This window comes from Sparus aurata, chromosome 22 (assembly GCF_900880675.1).
Source record: "Sparus aurata chromosome 22, fSpaAur1.1, whole genome shotgun sequence".
Taxonomy (NCBI): Eukaryota; Metazoa; Chordata; class Actinopteri; order Spariformes; family Sparidae; genus Sparus; species Sparus aurata.
This window is the reverse complement of record NC_044208.1, coordinates 1,050,209-1,070,159: the sequence shown is the minus strand read 5'-3', so window position 1 is coordinate 1,070,159 and position 19,951 is coordinate 1,050,209. Positions and strand designations below refer to the sequence as shown.

At 39.6% G+C, this 19,951-nt stretch overlaps 1 protein-coding gene and 1 long non-coding RNA gene across 3 annotated transcripts in view; both read right to left on the bottom strand.

Annotated features, from left to right (window-relative positions):
- ephx1 (epoxide hydrolase 1, microsomal (xenobiotic)) overlaps positions 1 to 15,197 on the bottom strand; it is a 51,902-nt gene extending 36,705 nt beyond the window's left edge. The window contains exon 1 of one of the 2 annotated variants that reach the window (XM_030405606.1): positions 14,915 to 15,197. The gene's annotated coding sequence lies outside the window, so the exon portion shown is untranslated. The remainder of the gene's footprint in view (positions 1 to 14,914) is intronic. The other variant, XM_030405605.1, reaches the window with a different exon arrangement.
- An 809-nt stretch (positions 15,198 to 16,006) lies between these two features.
- Positions 16,007 to 18,743, bottom strand: LOC115573764 (uncharacterized). The gene is made up of 2 exons (XR_003982348.1): positions 18,462 to 18,743; positions 16,007 to 17,270 (listed from the first exon to the last, which is right to left on the bottom strand). It is a non-coding gene; the product is annotated as an uncharacterized LOC115573764 (long non-coding RNA).
- Positions 18,744 to 19,951: the final 1,208 nt, after the last annotated feature.

The window sequence follows — 19,951 nt, the reverse complement described above, 5'->3', positions numbered from 1 at the left end:
CAGCCTGTATGTTTGGGGTCATTGTCCTGTTGAGAAATAAATGATGGTCCAACTAAACGCAAACCGGATGGAATGGCATGTCGCTGTAGGATAGTGTGGTAGCCATGCTGATTCAGCGTGCCTTCAATTTTGAATAAATCCCCAACAGTGTCACCAGCAAAGCAGCCCCACACCATCACACCCCCTCCTCCATGATTCACCATGGGAACCATGCATGTAGAGACCATCCGTTCACCTTTTCTGTGTCACACAAAGACACGGCGGGTAGAACCAAAGATCTCAAATTTGGACTCATCAGACTAAAGCACAGATTTCCACTGGTCTAATGTCCATTCCTTGTGTTTCTTGGCTCAAACAAATCTCTTCTGCTTGTTGCTTTTCCTTAGTAGTGTTTTTTTAGCAGCTGTTTGATCATACAGCCCTGATTTGCGCAGTCTGTGATAAGAAGAGAGAATTTTTTTTCTTAAATTAAACATTTTATTTATGTAACATTTAAATAACTTGGAAGAGTAAAAGAATAGAACAGTTGCTCATGAGCAACATACATAAATAGCCAAAGCTATAAAATTACAAATAATGTGGAAAAATAAACAGAATTACACTCCATTTTGGAGATGATGAAAATTATAAATATATACCTATGAAATATAAAAATACAAAGTAAATGAAATAGCTTTCACACTGAGGTAACAGACTTTCTGTCCGTGCTGTATATCACAAATCTTGTAAAAAGTACACTTGTACGTTGTAACTTGTAAGTAAACAAATGAACAACTTCTTACTCTTAAGAAAACCAAACTTGTTGCGTAGTTGAGTGATTCAAATGAGTTTCAAATTCTTCTTCAGGAACACCATCATGTCCACATTGTCTGGTGAGAGGCTTGCTCTCTGTGCTGTGACAATGTCCCTTGCAGTGGAAAACACTCTTTCACTGGGGACAGATGTGGCTGGGATTCCAAGGTAACGTTTAGCTAACTTGGCTAAATTAGGAAACTGATTCTGATTGTCCCTCCACCACACAAGTGGATTTGAGTCCACTGAGAGGCTCTGCACTGCTCTGTAATGCTGCACCTCCTCATCCACCACTTGAGACAAAGGCTTTGATGATGCCTGTACCACTGGAAATAAGTCTCCAAACAGTTCAGCAATTGGTGCTCTTTTGGCTGGAGTAGGACAGTCACTGCTGCTGGAGGCCATCTCTGATTGCTCCTCTGTCTCCTCCCTGAAAGTCTGGGCCTATCAAACAGTGCATTTACATGACAATCAAGAAAACCGAATTACTGCGTTAGTCCGACTATGATCGGATCTTTAAGATGCATGTATACACCTAGTCGAATTAAAGCACCCAGATTATTTGATTGATAGTCGCATTACTCCTGCATGTTTACGTTCCAGCGGATAGGATTTTGCGTTCTGCGCAGGCGCAAGATTTTTTCCCCGGGGCCGTGAGCTGGAAGTAGACGGATGGCGGCGGCGTCTTTCCTCCAAAATCACCGTAAGAAAGAGCGCCATTGTGCACCTAGTTTATGTAATTATTGTGTACGTCATATACGAAATGTACAAAGATGTAGCTTCGTCTTGCTATTCGTACGCCATCTTTCTTGAATGCCGAGGCAGCTGGTGACGTAAAGAGGTCAGCCGGAGGTGGCTCTGTTACCACTAGTTGAAATGGGTACAGCGCCACCTAGCATACCGGGGTATGACATGCTGCGGCCAATAATCCGATTTTCTCACCGGCATGTATACTCGGATAATTGCAGTTGTCTGGTTGAGTAGCATAGTCGAACTATGGCTGTAATTCAACTAAGCTGTGCATGTAAATGCACTGAAAGATAAAACACATAACAACATAATGTTAGACAAAATTAAGGTTCAAAAATATGAAATACAGTAAAGCTAAAGTTAAGCCTTTATGATCTAAAATCCTGACTTTAATTAAATAGGCCTAACTGATTTACACAGAACTTTATTGAAATTAACTATCAATATTAAAACAGTGAAATACCTGAACAGTCTGTGAATAGTCTTCCAGAACACTCTCGGTCAGGCTCTTGAAGATTGCATCATGGGTGGTCCCATCCAGGAAAGGTAACGATTTGAAACGGGGGTCAAGTGCAGTGCTCACATGAAGAAACTGAATTAGTGCCCTATCTGTATCAGGGTATCTGTCTTCGAAGTCATGTGCAATGGTAGCTTTGATGTCTTTCTCTACTTTTGAGTCAGAGCTACTGTGCTTCATGGAGGCCAGGATTCTTTGTTTCATTGGCATGATCATAGAAAATGGTTGGCATTAGGGCCGCAACGATTCCTCGAGTACCTCGAGTAACTCGATTAAAAAAAAAATGATAGAGGAATTTCCTCTGCCTCGAAGCCTCGTTTAATTAAATTTAAAGCTCACGTTTCGCACGGATTCTTTTTAGTGTGATACAACGTGTTTACGTCACAGGCTATGCGTCCCCTACAACGCGGAAGAAGACGTAACGTGTGTGGACAGTTTTGCTGTACAGAATCAGAATGGCAGATGCCAGAACCTAAAACAATGAAAACAGCGAAAATGAGCAAACTCAGCAAAGCGAAAGTAATAAGGGGAAGAGACAGAAGATGTCGAAGGTGTGGGATCATTTTAAATTAAAAATTAAGGACAAAATTGTGGTGTGTTTACATTGCAAGATGAAGCTGGCGTACCATAACAGCACGACTTTAATGCTGCAGTAAATCCAACATAAAATCCATGATGTGATAAACCTTAACGTTACTAACGTCGCGTTAGTCCAAGGAACATTGTTGTTATTAATTATGACTCACATTGAGCAGTGGTGGAAAGTAACTAAGTACACTTACTCACGTACTGAAGTACAATTTTAGGTATTTTTCACTTCACTTGAGTATTTCCAATTTTTAATACTTTTACTTCTACTCCACTACATCTCAGAGGCAAATATTCTACTTTTACTCCACTACAATTAGGCTAATTGACAACTTACCAGTTACTTTGTAGATTGACATTATTATTACAAAACATACAGTAACCACTCTAGCACTATATATACTTCTGCTATTTGAAAATAGCCGATCTACAAGCTCACAATGCGCAATATGATACTTTGTAAGCGTGTAGATCTGCTATTAACAGATTAACCATACCACATGTCTATTAATATTAGTTTGCAGTATATTGGGTCAGAAAGGCTTATTTTAGGATTAAGACATTTAGCCTTCAAAATATCTATTAAGTAATCATTCTTTTCACCTCTTTTTCAGTAAACCATCACAGCCTCTTATGGACAAGTTTCTGAAAAAAGCACCAGCCTGCACCTCTGCACAAGCAGCTGTACTGACAGACAGCATTCTAAATATGCTGGTCACAGACATGCGCCCGCTGAGCATGGTAGAGGATGGCAGCTTTAAGGCGATGATTTCCACTTTCCATCCCAATTATGAACTTCCATCAAGAACCTTCTTCACAAAACAGCTGGAAAAAAAAGTATGAAGACATCAAAGACAAGATGAAGAAAACCCTGCAAGATACTGATAGCGTGGCACTCACAACTGATATCTGGACAAGCGTTGCAACAGAGGCTTATATGGGGGTGACGTGCAACTATCTGAAGAATTGGAAAATGGTGTCCCACTGCCTGATAACGAAGCCCCTGGAAGAGAGACACACAGCTGCAAATATTGCAGAATGGATTGAGGAGGTAAATGCCAAATTTAACATTCCACCACAGAAAATCAAGGCCGTCGTTCATGATAATGGTGCTAATGTCGTAGCAGCAGTGAAGATTTTGCATGAAAAGCATGGATGGGCATCGGTGAAATGTGCAGGACACACCCTCAACTTGGTCGTGCAAAACTCTCTGAAAAGCCAACAGGCTATCTCCAAGTGTGTGGCTGCTGCAAGAAGCCTTGTTGAAAATTTTAAGAAGAGTGAACTGGCATGCACAAAGTTGAGGGTCAAGTAGAAGCAAATGGTTACCAAGGAGAATATGCTGGTGCAAGATGTCTGCACACGCTGGAACAGCACCTATGCCATGTTGTCCAGGCTGCAAGAACAGAGATGGCCAGTGACTGCTACACTGTCTGACCCAGAGAGGGAAACACTACCTGGATCTCAAGACTGACCAGTGGAGCCTGATTGAGGAGCTGAACAAGGTCCTTGAGCCCTTTAACTCAGCCACAGTGTTTATGAGTGGACAACAATATGTCACACTGTCTGCACTTCCACATATTGTACACAAAATTAAGAAGAAACTACAGAATCCAGATCTTGAGTTGCCACCTGTGAAGTCATTCCAGGCTCATGTGACAGAACAGGTCACAGAAAGATGGAAAGACTTAACGGAGTTCAAGCCTGAATCTCCAAACATCACCCTGCTTGCTGCTGCTCTGGATCCCAGGAATCGAAAACTGAAGTTCTTGCCTGCTGACCAAGCATTAAGTGTGAAAAGCACAGTACAAACCATGGCGGCACTTGCAAGTGGAAATGGAGCATCCAGCAGATCAGAGGACTCCCCACCAGCAGCACGTGGTGGCAAGATGACCACATCGTACCTTGACTGGGACTCCACCACCAGTTATGAAGAACAAGATAAGGAGCAGCTGTCAAATGAAGCTGTACAGAAGGAGGTAAGTACAAATAATGTTTTATTTTGGTTTTCTTTAACGTTTTGCCTAATAAGGCAGTACACATAATTTAAAGTGTATTACTAAAACAGAAAATACAAATTACAAAATATAAATAAACAAAACACATTTTTTATAGTATATTTGTTGTACCATACCACAGGTCTTGATGTATTTTGGTGAACAGCCCCTGCCCAAGAAGAAAAATCGGCTGAGATGGTAGAAAGCAAATGCACCACGCTATCCAACACTGGCTAGGCTGGCAAAGTCCCTGCTGTGTATTCTGGCCACATCCACACCATCAGAGCGTTTGTTTTCAGCAGCAGGTAACACTGCTTCAAAGAAGAGGACAAGCCTTAGCCCTGAGCATGTAGATATGCTCACCTTCCTTCACTGCAACCACGTGCTTCTAATGGCTTGCACAGACAAGTCAAGAGAGACTGTAAAGGGAGTGTAAGACTCTTGTTCCAAGTCCTGATCCATACACAGTGTGTAAGACTCTTGTTTCAAGTCCCGGTCCACAGCCAAGCATTTCTGTTGAAACGTATTGGTTCTGATTCTGAATGTGAAGTTGCACAATTTAAAGGCAGTGTTTAAGAATCTGTATTTTTTATTTTATTTTTTTTTTTTTTAAACCATATTTTTTATTCAAGAAAGGTAATACTGTACAGGATGCATTAAAATACAATACAATATCTTGAATTAGTTTAACATTGTTTTGTCAATCGAATCCCACCCACAACACCCACTTACTGCCATCAAACAAGTTGAAATGAGTTACAATAGTGAAAATGAAAATAAGTATATAATGATAATAATGATGATAATGATAACTGTAACATGATTAATGTGAAATAATGATTGATAAAAAATAAATTAATTAAATAAAATAAATAAATAAAAATAAGAAAAATATGCTATTTAAAAAAAAAAAAAAAAAAAAAAAAACACGGAGGGGGGGCATTTCACATTCTTACATTTTACATGCCTTCAGTTACACATAGTTGAAACACACATCAGGGCCCTATTGTCTTATGGGAGAGTGTTGAGCTTATCAAAATACAGAATCAACGGGTCCCATATTTTATGAAATTTTCTTGTTGATCCTCTGGTAAAGTACTTAATTTTTTCTAATTTCAAGAAAAACATTAGGTCGCTGAGCCAGACAGACCCTTTAGGTGGGTCAGGAGATTTCCACTGTAAAGCTATTCTTCTACGGGCTAGCAAAGAGGCAAACGAAAAAACATTCTTCTTATCTGTGGGCAGCAAGATCTCGTTAATCAAGACTCCAAAGATGGCCATGTCAGCAGAGGGTTTCACATTAGTACCAAAAGCATCGTTTAAAGTGTTGCAAACCGAAGACCAAAAATCTCTTAGTTTAGCACAGGTCCAAAACATATGAGACATATCTGCCGGTGTAGAATTACAACGCTCACACCTATCTTGAATGTCAGAATAAATTCTAGCCAGTTTGGATTTTGTGTAGTAAATTCTGTGAAAAACCTTGAACTGTATCAAGCTGAGACAGGCACAGGATGATGTGCCATTAACTCTAGCCTGAGCGCGGTCCCAGACTGCATCAGAGATTTCCATCCCAAGTTCTTCAGCCCATTCGGTTCTAAGCCGCTCTAGTGACGTATCATGGAGGGAGGTTATTATATTTGAAATGTTTGAGATCAGTCTCCTGTGCTGAATAGGAGTCCGCAAAATTTTCTCAAGTCCTGAGTCTGTTGGTAAAGCAGGAAATGATGGACTCTGGCTTTGAATAAAATGGCGGACCTGGAAGTATCTAAATAAGTCTGACCGCTGTAAATGAAATTTCTCAGAAAGATCAGTAAAAGTGGCAAAATGGCCATCTATATAAAAGTGGTAGCATAGAGTTAGACCATTCCTACGCCACAGAGTGAAGGTATGGTCAATTCTGGATGCAGGGAATAGATGGTTGTCACAAATTGGACTATACACAGAGAATTCTTTCAGCTTAAATTTCCGTCTGAATTGTGCTAGTATTTTAAGAGTGGAGATTACCACAGGGCTGGATGAGAACTTGGATGGTGAGAACGGTAGTTTTGCTGTAATTAAAGCAGAGAGTGAAGTAGAAAAGCAAGAGTTTGCCTCAATTTTGCACCAATCTAGCTCTGGGGCCTGATACCAGTATGTCACTTTTTGTATATTGGACGCCCAGTAGTATTTTTCCATATTGGGAAGTGCTAGGCCACCCTGGTCTCTGGGTCTTTCCAAAAGTTCTCTACGTATTCTAGGATTTTTGCCAGCCCACAAAAAAGAGGAGATTAACTTATTCAGAGACTGGAAGAAAGATTTAGACAAAAAGACTGGAAGACATTGAAATAGGTACAAAAACCTAGGTAGGACGTTCATCTTTATACAGTTAACTCTACCTACAAGAGATAAATAAAGGACAGACCATCGCTTTAAATCTGATTCCAATTTGAGTAAGAGAGGTTTAAAATTCTTAACATATAGATCAGAGAAAACTCGGGTGATCTGTATCCCTAAGTATTTAAAACCGGTCCTTGACATACGGAAAGGGAGTGTATTGTCTGGTATATGAAGGGCAAGATTATTGACAGGAAAGCATTCACTTTTGGAAAGGTTTAATTTGTAACCTGAGAACCGCCCAAAGTCATTTAGGATATTAATAATATTAGGAACACACGACACTGGATCTGAAATATAAAGAAGCAGATCGTCTGCATATAAAGAAACTCTGTGCTCAGTGTCTAACCTCTGAATTCCAAGAATGTCGGGGGCTGTTCTGAACTTAATTGACAGCGGTTCAATAGCTAATGCAAATAACAAAGGGCTGAGGGGACATCCCTGACATGTACCCCTTGACAGAGAGAACAGATGGGAAGATAATTTATTTGTAAGTACTGATGCTTTAGGAGCAGTATATAATAAGCGGATCCAAGAAATGAAATTTGATCCAAAACCAAACTTCCCCAAGACAGCAAATAAATAACACCATTCAACCCTGTCAAATGCTTTTTCAGCATCCAGGGAGACAACAACCTCAGGTGTCTCCCCGGATGCTGGTGAATGAATAACATTTAGGAGTTTGCGTATATTTGTGAAGGAGTGACGGCCTCTCATGAATCCAGATTGTTCCATTGAAATGATTTGGGATACTACACTATCCAATCTTGAGGAAAGAAGTTTAGCCAAAATTTTGACATCTGAATTTAGCAAGGATATAGGTCGGTAGGACCCACAATCAAGTGGGTCTTTGCCTGGCTTTAAAAGAAGTGAGATGGATGCTTCAGTCAAAGTCTGTGGTAAGTAATTCTGATTAAAAGAGTAATTAAACATTTCAAGTAAGATGGGAGCAAGTTGAGAAGAAAACTTTTTTTAAAATTCCACAGGATAGCCATCAAGCCCCGGTGATTTGCCGCTTTGCATTTTATTAATGGCATCAACAATCTCCTGCAGTTGTATGGGTTTATCAAGATTGTCTTTAGCAGTTACATCTATGGTTGGTATGTCTATACTATCCAAGAAAGTGGTCATGTTTGAGTTATCCTGTGGGAATGTAGAAGTATATAGTTCTGAGTAGAATTCTTTAAAAGTATTATTAATTTCTACTGGATCTGTGGTCAATGATTGTGAAGTATTGCGAATCTGTGGGATTAAGCGAGAAGCGGACCTACATTTCAGTTGATAGGCCAAAAGACGGCCTGCTTTCTCCCCATGTTCGTAATAATGACCTTTTGACCACAGATGATGTCTCTCAGTCCTTTCTGTTGATAATAAATCATATTGGGTTTTCAGTGCAATCCTCTCTTTGTATAACTCTGGAGTAGGGGTGATGGAATATTGCCGGTCTATGCTTCTAATTGACGAAATGAGGTCTTGTTCCTTCTGCTTTCTCTCTTTATTGCGTGAAATAGTGTATGATATAATCTCTCCTCTTACAACTACTTTAAGCGTTTCCCATAAAGTAGATGGCGATATAGAGTCTGACTTGTTAAATAGCATAAAGTCATCTATTGCCTTAGATATGAGATTGCAAAAGTGACTATCTGTCAGTAGGGCTGTGTTCAATCTCCATGTGCTACGCTGTGTCAGGTTTTGAGCAAACAAAAGATCAAGAGACACTGGAGCATGATCTGACTCAACTATAGCAGTGTATTCCACCTTCTTTAAAGCAGGAAGGAGTGTTTTGTCAATTAGGAAAAAATCTATCCTACTATATGTATGATGAACATGTGAAAAATAGGAGAATTCCTTTTTATGTGGATAGAGGAACCTCCACGGATCAACACTACCAATCTGATCTGCAAATTCACTAAGAGCTAGAGACATCTTTGAGCGTACTAAAGTCTTAGGGTTGGAGCGATCTATGGCTGGGTCCATGACGGTGTTAAAATCACCTGCAAGAATTAGTTTATGTGAGTTCAAATTCGGAATAAGAGAGATAAGTTTATTTATGAAGCTGACATCGTCCCAGTTTGGGGCGTATATGCTTGCTAGTACTACTGGAGTATTAAAGAGTGATCCTGATACTATTACAAATCGTCCTTGGGGGTCTGAGATTGTCTGAGATGGAGTAAATACTACTTTTTTATGAATTAAGATCGCTGTCCCCCGTGCTCTAGTGTTGAAGTTAGAATGAAAACTTTGCCCAACCCAGTTCTTCCTAAGCCTGACTTGGTCTGCTACTTTCAAATGCGTTTCTTGCAAAAATATTATTTCTGCTTTTAATTTCTTTAAGTGGGAGAAAATCTTTGATCTCTTATTCGGCCCATTCATTCCTTTGACATTCCAAGTAATAAAATGAGTTGATGTTGCACCTACTTCAGCCCTGACATTTGTTATGTCATCTGACATGTTCTGTTAAAAGGAAAAAGAAAAGAAGAAAATGCGCCCCATACTTGCCAAAAACCTCCAAAAACATAAGCATCAAACAAAATAACACTAGCAGTTGCCTTGGTGGGCCCCCCCCTAACCCTCAACACTCCTATGTCTGCCACTAGAACAGGGGCAGACTGCAGGCTCCCTCTTAACTCTCGAACCTTCCAATACATCCTATCCTACAGTGAGGAGCCTTTGACCATTTAGCAATAACATTGTGAAACAGAATAGCATAATACAAAGCTCTCATATACCTTAACCACACAGTACAAGTAAACAAATAACCAAAATCCTTCGTCAGTCACGTACATAGCGCACGTTAAACAAAAACAAGATCAAAAACAAAAAGATCGGCTAGGTTAGCACTGTAGCAGTTCAAAGTATAACGTTAGTTGACCAAATCCAACAGGTGGCAGCCGGTGACCATTATCAGTTGAAATAAACAGAAAATAATAAGAGTGACACTTACCAAAAAGAAAACGATTCAACAATCGACCTGATAGCTCCCGCAGTCCAGTGGGTTAGCTGCTAGGTAAAACAACAGTTTACCTCGAAAAATTCAGGTTCTCAGTCTGTGTGGGAAAGTTCTTCAGACGTGTTAGCAACAAGCTAACTGCAGCCAAAATCAGTCCGAAGTCCAGTTAGTCCTAATCGTCTTCGCCCATCACCTTTCGGTTGTAAAAGCTTTTGCCTCCTCTGGCGTGTTAAATTTGAAAGTGTTCCCGTCAAGCGTGACTCGCAAGACAGCAGGGTAGAGTAGCTGGAACTTTATCCCCTTCTGGTATAAGGCTTGCTTGACGTCGTTGAATTCAGCCCGTCTCCTGGATAAACTGACGCTGTAGTCTGGGTATATCCTCAGGGTGGCATTTTGGTATGTAGCTGTGTGCTGCCTAGCCCATTGCAGCATTCGTTCTTTTTCTTGAAACCGGTGAAAACATACCACAAAAGGACGTGGGGGTACACCAGACTTTTCAGGCTTTTTGCCGATTCTGTGCGCTCTCTCCAGAGCTGGGGCAGATTCAAACAGCGCGTTGCCTGTAACCTCCATCAACATGCCCGACACAAATTTGACAGTGTCCTCAACACCCTCACTGTCCTCTGGAACATTTACAATCCTCAAATTGGCTCTGCGTGACCGATTTTCTAAGTCTTCAAGACGGTCCATCAGTGTAGCATTCTGGGCTCGTAGAGTCTTGATAGCTGCTTCGGTTTCGAAAATCTTGTCGAAGTTCTCACCAGCCAGGGATTCCGTTGCAGTGAGACGTTGTTGAAAGCTGTCCACGGTCTCTCTCAGTGCATTCACCGAAGTGTGTAACGGTCCAAGAGATTCTTGAATGAGTGTTGAAATATCTTCTTTCAAACTAGCACGTTGTTTGGTCAGTTCTTCCACCAGTTGTGTCCTGGTTATTCCATCGCCGTTGGAAGAGCGGTCACTAGCAGGAGAATTAGCCATTGCTGTTAGCTTGTCAGCAATAGTGTTTCCTGCGGTCGCCGAAGCAGTCTGTTTATGCTTTTTAGAAGCCATTAGTTGCGTGTGGCCATATAACACAAAATAATTCTTATGTAACTTCAGTCCTGAGACCCTAATATTAAATTCGATAAAGTAACGTGAAAGTTAGGTCGGAGCTCCTCACATGTGCTGCCTACTCCACCATGGCCGAAACCGGAAACCCCTTTTTATTTTATTTTTGATACAATAAGTGGGAAACAATTTTATTTATTTCTATTTAATTTTATGTCTCAGGAAATGTTATGTTTGAAGTAATTTTATTTATTTTTATTGGAAATTTTGACTGAAACGGTTTACTACTTTGCATAATGTATAATAAATAAATGTCAATTTTTCTTAAAAAGGAAACAATTTGGTTGTTATTATTCACTGATCTGTCTTGTTTTCTATTGTATATTTATAATTGGGCTTTAATTAAGCAAAAGTGTGTTTTATCCAATTACTCGATTAATCGATGGAATATTCGATAGTAGAGCTGTCCCAAACGATTATTTTTCAAACGATTAATCTAGCGATTATTTTTCAGATTAGTCGACTAATCTAATGATTAATTTAACTTTACATGACAAAACAAAAGTAACGTAGTAACCGTAACTGTCGTTGGTAACTTATCCACCTTATTCCTGACTTCGTGAGTTTACCCATGGTTCATAGCGGTATTCGGTTATGCTCTTCTGGTTGAACTGGCTGACCTCGGTGTTTACGTTAACGTAGCTGTCATGCTCGCTCTAAAACCGGCTTTTAACACAAAGAAAGCGACAGAATGGATAAAAATCGGCGGTGGATACACAGTACAGATGTTTTAATAAGTCGTGAGGACAGTTCTCACAGTGCCTCACCCGTCAGTTCTCACAGAGTAGGCAGATGACATGAAGCATTAGCACGGCATTAGCCTGACGTTAGCGATGTAGCTAACGTCGGGCTAATGCTTATCTTATATTTTCTGAAGATGTTGACGGGTGGAGAATTACGCAGTTACAAAAGCACAGAAGCATACAACTACCTGCACAGTAACAAAATAGGGAAAGTACTGTTGAAGAAACACAGCGAGTTTATATTTCTGAAGGCAGCAGTAGCGCCCAGCCAGAGTGTCAATCAAGCTAAACATACAGCGTGGACAATGCTGAAGGAAAATGAAGCTGTGGAGAAAGGCGGCTGCTCGGACGTTGCCGGGTTAGGAAAGTCATGCAGCAGCTATTCTGTGGAAGATATTCATAAACCCAAATATTTATTTTAGTGTCAAAGCCGCGAGCCGCGCTAGTCTCCGTTCCTCCTTCCTCAGCATGGCGTGTAGGGCGCAGGGCAGGACAAGTTTGTCTCAGTGGTTGATGTACTACACGAGACGTTTCTGAAAAAAACTTCAATTTTCATGAATTGTTGTAGCAACCAACAACGGCACATGTTGTACCTGAGCTCATTTTAAAAACAATTTAGCTCTTATGACCTAACGCTAGTTGTTTAGGGCTAGCTTAGCGGCAGCGGCCATCATGCAGTTGCAAGGCAACCAGAAACAGAAAACCGCCGGCGGAAGTAGTTATCTGTCATGGCAGCCCCCATAGGCTCCCGAGGAAACAGGTGGATATGAGGAAAAAAATACCGAAGTTGTGGGCGGAGCAGCGTCTGTCCTCCCAACTCTTCCTCACATTTCTGCCCGAAAAACAGCTGCTGTCACCAGCAAAAACCTTTAAGGGCTGACCATCGCGGTGATCAAGCGGTTGTGTTGATAGAAATCACCGCGATGGTCAGCCCTCCCTACCGAGACTTCAGTGAACTTTCCCCCAGAAAACAGCCTCCGTCCCCGCAAGTGTCAGAGTCACGCAGCGACCTGTTTACTGATGGCGATTATGTAATAATGTGATTAGCGCGAAAAACGTAACTCTTTCACCTTGCAGGATGTTTAGGGGGCCGGGTTCTCAATCACTACACATTATAAATGGTCCGTGGGTTTAGATCAGTGGTGTCAAACTGATCCAGTAAAGGACCGTGTGGCCTCAGGTTTTCATTCCAACCAAGCAAGAGGTTCTTGCTTGGTTGGAATGAAACACACCTGATTTGGATCAACTTCTTCACACATGTTGCTGAACTAGCTTAGCAGCTGCTCGCAAAAGGTTAAGCGTCTCATGATTGGAGGGTAGTCACATGACACGCCGTTGGGGATGCTTACAGGTAAAATTGAATAATATCCTCAACTAATTTTGTGGATAGGTCTACGTATTTGTTTAATGTTAAATCCAAATAATAATCATAATAATAGTCATTTGAAAAGTTTGGTAGCATTCATAGCTCACAGGGTTGGATCTGGACCGGAAGTTGTGTCGTGAATCTGCCTTCTCACACCGCGTGACGGGTTCATGGACCTGAGTGTCGCGATTTTTAGTTTAAATACGTGTATCGTCACAGCCTTATTGGGGACACGTTCAAAGTTTTTGAGATTTTCTGGACTGATAATGATGGACTGTCGTTTCTCTTTACTTAGAATTCATATTATGGCAAAAACCAATCAGCTAACAAATAGAGCGGTCAGCTGTGTACCAACCTGACTTCTGCACAACACAACTGATGGTGCCAACCCCATTAAGAAGGCAAGAAATTCCACAAATGAACCCTGACAAGGCACACCTGTGAAGTGAAAACCATTTCAGCTGACTACATCATGAAGCTCATTGAGAGAAGGCCAAGGATTTGCAGCGCTGTCAACAAAGCAAAGGGTGACTACTTTGAGGAATTAAAAATATGAAACATATTTAGAGTTATTTCACACTTTTTAGTTCACTACATAATTCCATATGTGTTCATTCATAGATTTGATGCCTTCCGTGAGAATCTACAATGCAAATAGTCATAAAAATAAAGAAAAACCATTAAATGAGAAGGTGTGTCCAAACTTTTGACTAGTAGTGTGTGTGTGAGCACCATTAACAGTATATATATATATATATATATATATATATATATATATATATATATATATATATATATATATATATATATATATATAGAGAGAGAGAGAGAGAGAGAGAGAGAGAGAGAGAGAGAGAGAGAGAGAGAGAGAGAGTGAGAGAGAGAGAGAGAGAGAGTGAGAGAGAGAGAGATAGAGAGAGAGAGAGAGAGAGAATGCAAGGGCCCATTCATCACTGCTTGCAGCTTTAATATTAGTCATGAGTTTGTAGAAAAATGTTGTTGCCAGTTGACTGGATTAGGTAAAAGCAGGGTTGATCAGGCCAGAGTCCAGCATAGCAAAGCTTTTCTCATTCAGCCCCACTGGACTGTGTCCATGAGATTACTGACCAGCAAAATCTACTGCGCCATAACAAACAGCCACTAGAAGACGAGTGACACTTATCATACTATTGCTTCACGATGGGGAAGGCTTCAAAATACCACTGTTAATGGGAATGAGGTTGAAGGTCCTGTCGACAGTACCACAGACTACACAGGCCTGTTTCTGGAAAAGCCCGGTGTCTGCCCCCAACAAAACTCTCACAATGAACAGTGACAGCAGTGAAAGCTAACTGATCTGTGACCTGTTAACATGCCTGTGTGCCATAGTCATTCGTCTAGCATAACACTGGCTGTTCTAGGTGATGAATATGAATAACTTCACTTTATATTTTGACAGCAAATGTATGCAGCTATACAACGACACGTTTATGTAAGCAAAACACGATAAAGTTATATACGGAGCGTGTTGATGTAGACCGTCTTGGCCTGCGCAAGGTAACATGTTAAATTCACTCACTTAATGTGAATTTGCGTTGAAATGAAACCCATCTCCAATCTTTTCGTTATCTCTGACGAAACAAGTGAAATTGTAAAGTTTCCGTATTTTACTGCATTAACCAAGAACACAGAATTCAGCAGTCATTTTACCTAATTATCACCAGAACTTAAAAGTTTCAGCTGCTTTACCTGTTGCCAGATGCGAGCTGAGGACCGCTTCTTGGTCCTTGGTTCTTGCTCTTCGGATCCTCTCTCTGTCCCAGCGGATTCTACTTTCAGTCTTATCACACTTAACTTTTACGTTTGAAGTTAAACTGGATGTAGAAGAGCAGCCAAACTATCACACACGTTAATTGCTTCTGCCGGGAGAACGTATGTGTGTATTAGAGTTTGTCCTGCGTAGATGGCCATAAGACTTTAGTCCTGGGAACGAGATGTGAGCAGGGACATCACAAGTGCATGATGGGACATGTAGGAATATGCGGAGGAGACTACCCCAGTTATTTCTACACAATGGCATTAAAAAAAAAAAAATGGGCCACGAGGGCCAATATAAGAGTTGTGAAAACTGGTGAAAGCTACGGAAGCCCTAAACGGCCATGCATTCATACATTTTATTTCCTCCGTTTTTCCGTGATAACAAGATAATTTCCTCCGTTTTACCGAGATAACTTTCTCGAGATCTCGAGATAACGAAACTTTGTTTTCTCGTGATAACGAGATAATTTTCTCCGTTTTCCCGAGATAATAAGGTGTGTGTGTGTGTGAATGAGTCAGTCAGTTAGTGTAACGACTGTAAATGACCTTTAATGTGAATTGTTAATAAGAACATCTTGTTTTCATTTAGTTAACTGATATTCTTTGAAGCCAGGCTATTATGTCATTAATTATATTATAATATAATTAATGACATAATAACCTTAACCTGAAGAAATATTAGTTCTATATTGAACCTTTAAGGGTTCTATAGCTTGGTACGTATTTGGCACCCTCAAATGGTTCTACATAGAACCATTTCAGAGGGTTCATTTAAAAGAACAAAATGGTTCAATATAGAACCTTATAAAGGTTCAATAAATATCCCAAACCTTTTATTCCCTTACTGCTTTGGTTGGCCACATTTTTGTTAAATGCAGAATTATCACAATATGAAGTTAATTGACTACTACTACTACTGATTTAAATAAAATAATCAATAACCTTTAATATTTAAAACCTAAATAACATACAGTCAGCCCTTTGCCACTACCAACCTATTGCAGATTGAAGAAAAGAAAGAGATGGTTTCAAATTGACTGTATTGAACATCAAAAAGTAGTTGCATCATATAAAAACAATACAATACACAACATAAATTGTAGGCTTTACAATATCTTACTTTACAAGATATAAAAATATTACAGTGATAAACCAGGCAAAATCACATAACAGCTGCTGAAATAGATAGTTCTAACATGAGAGTCAATGAGTGCATCATTTTGTCTTTTACACAACTTTCTTGGTGAGAACTGCTCCACTTTAAACTGACTCTGTGTTCCCCAAAATAAAGATTTTTTACTGTAAGGAAAAACATCCAACCAAAACTGATTCTGCAAAAAAGTTGTATAATTTAATATGGGATTTTAACAAGGCACAATACCATGCACACAGTAATGAAAATATATTAGCACCACATATAAAATAAAAATACAATTTCAATTTCAGTTAAAATAGATAAGATAGATAGATTTAAATATTAAAATATCCCTGGGTAATCCTCAACATTTGGAATTACCAATAAATGTTACTGAATAATAGTGAAGGGTTAAATTCAAGCAGCAAAAACAAAAGAACATTCGGCTAAAGATTTTAATCTCGGCAAAAACTGTGTTGAAAACAACTATTTACATTAATTTCATCATTCACTGTGAAAGCTGATGAACATTTTGAGAACTGGAATAGACACTCTTTTCTTACCATTTCTTAGTTTGAACAAATAATGTTCTGAAAATGACAGTGTATGTTTCATCTGTTCAGCTGAGTCGCTCTCTCTCAGGTCTGTGATTCTCAGAGTGCAGTCGTTATACTGCACACAACTTGAATACCTCGGTTCATTTTTCAGATCCACATAGTTCTCATTCTGCACTGTCCTGAACCAAAATCTATTCTCAACTCTCTTTACAGAGGATGGGTATCTGTAGGTGCCGCTAATGTCCACTGTTGATCCTTTTAAGGTACAGATCTCAGTAGAGCTGTAAGTCACTCCCCAGTCATCCTGACCCTGTATCACTGTAACATAGAGCACAAAAGAAAACACAATGAATAACTGAATAACTTCAGTTATCAATCAGTTAATAATACAAAGGTAATCAAACTACCACTATTATGTGGGGGAAAGGTAACATGGACGTGCTTATGGACTGTGGATCTTTACTGAGAGGATGACGGTCTACATTTCCATTGCTCTTGTACCAGGTATAAGTAGCTGCTGGGTTAGCATCACTGCTACAGGTCAGAGTCACTGAACTGCCCTCCACTATCTCAACAGAGGGAAGCTTTGGAGCATCTGGAGGAGATATGAACACATTTTACATTTAATTTTAAAATCGCAGATGAATTTCAGATGAATAACAGACGAAACACAATGAGGAAATATTAGTTACTAAGTAGGTGATGCAGTTTGATTCAACCCTCTGAACATCTATTAAATAAAACTACTGGCTGTGTTGGCATTAGGGATCCACATAAGGCACACATCAGAAAAAACTAAAGCTAGTTCATCTCACTTTTGATTCAAATTGAAAAAACAAAGCACACAAATACTCAAAATGTCTCATAGTTCATCAGTGCTGAAGGAAGCAGATATGTAAGGAGTACTGCATGAAGCAGTGTCCCACTTTACATGAAAACACTGCCCCTGAACACCTTCAGTGAAAGTGTGGAGAGAGTCAAGGAAATACAGTTTCCAGGGAAAAACAGACACTATGTGTTTTCCTCATTTGATGAGATCACACCATTAATAAATATAATGTCTAATGTAGCTGAGAAATTATTATTTTAATAAATCTCTAAATGTTTTTAAAGGTCAAATACACATATCCAAAATAATGCTGTCACAGCAGCAGTGGTGGTTCATCAACACTGCGAGTTGATGGAAGAATTCAGGATTAAATAGGCTACTTTTAAACGTGTTAGTTCAATCAGTCTAACAGTAAAACACTTTATTTCTTCTGTTTGTCATTATTGTTAGTTTCTGTCACTCTATTTTTATCATATATAACGTTGCATTACACTGCACTTTGTGTATTGTGATACTACATGAAGCTGGTGATAGCTGTGTACTTCTACAGTGCTGATTTAACCACTTCAACCACTAACGGTCATTGTACCTCGCACAACACGTACGGGAGTTGCTCCTGTGCTAACAAAAATGTCACAATGACAATGACTTTGGTGTTTCACATGGTTAGCTAGTCACACAATATCACAAACAAACTCACGGATCGACGCAACTCCTGTATTCTGAGAGGTTAAATTACTGTTTCGGTCAATGGAATATGGTGGCTGGCTACTAACATTAGGTTAGCTAGGTTAGCTAACTGTTATGGTAACGTTAGTTCACAACAAGCCACTGTAACGTAACATGTAACCTTATCCGCACTTGCCACTTACCCGGTTTAAACACCATGATGAAAACAGATAGCATTTATAAACAAAGATTATATATTTATATAAGTCTGTCGGACTTTGTACCCACCTTTTAGTACGCTGGAAACTGTAACAGCAGAAAACGAACGCTCAGTCTCCAGACAGCCGTTGGCACTGAGCTGTTGTCGCTCGTGCACATTCAGTGAAGACGGTGCTGCCAGCCACAGTCAAAAGACCGCGAGACTGTGTGATCCTCCGTGATTACAGCTGCTGGCTGAAGAGCCGGTGGCTGCTAGATACACTGTATGTTTCTGTGGGCTCCACCTCCTTCCACTTTGCCATAAATATACTGAATGAATGATACCGTATTACGGAAGAGGATTAGGGCCGCATGTGAATATTTTTTTTAGTTCTGACTTTAAAGTCAGAATTCAAGAAGTCAGAAAAAAGTCAGAATTCTGAGATTAAAGTCAGAATTCTGACTTTTTTCTCAGAATTCTGAGAATAAAGTCAGAAGTCTGCACATGTAAATTTTTTTTGAGTTCTGACTTTAATCTCAGAATTCTGACTTTTTTCTCAGAATTCTGAGATTAAAGTCAGAATTCTGACAGAACTAAAAAAAAATTCATGTGGCCCTAATCCTCTTCAGTCTCATATCGGATTTACCGTTAATATGAAATGCCAACTAGGAGATTGTAGTTGCAGAGAATCAGCAAATGATGAAAATGATTTTGTAATTAAAAAATAAAAGATATAAAGTGGGCAGGTGATTAATTCAGTAGTCTATAGGCTTGCACGTTTAGCATACATAACATAGTTTATATATAGGCCTATATATAACACACACACACACACATAATATTTTTTTATATACTTTTCGATTATGGACAGACTGTGCACACAGCTTTTCAAGAGATCACAAAAAGCCCATACTTTAGTTAAATTGTAGGGGTAAAAACAAACAAAATAACACAATGAAAGCACATAGGCTATGTATATGTAGCCTATAGGCTACTTATAGCCTATATGTAGCAGTTATAGTAAATACATTGCTGTATATATTATATATATAGCATATTGTTACTTATTTGCAGGGCTTTATTATTTTTGTATTAATTCTTTATTTATTGTCTGAAACAAGATCTCAATTATTCCATTGCCAGTCTCTTGTTTTTCATTAAGCACATGAATTTAAGCACCCGCCCCCCCCCCACTTTTTTTTTTTTTTACAGAAATGTGATAGAACCTTTTTAGACAGATGGTCCTTTGGTAGAGGATATAGGACCCTTTTAGACAGATGGTCCTTTGGTAGAGGATATAGAACCCTTTTAGACAGATGGTTCTTTGGTAGAGGATATAGAACCTTAGGGTTCTTTATAGAACCCTAATGAACCTTTTTTTCTAAGAGTGACACTAAATGCGGGACTTTTATTTTGAAAGCGTCTCACTGTGAACCGAGAACATCTGTGTTCCTGTGAATCGTGTGTGTGCGTGTTTGTAGTGTGCCTGCATGATTTTTGCTGAACGTGATGAAATGATTTACTGTGCACCTGGCTGATAAAGGGTACAAGCTCTTGCGGTGTGTCCGAAGGTGTGTTA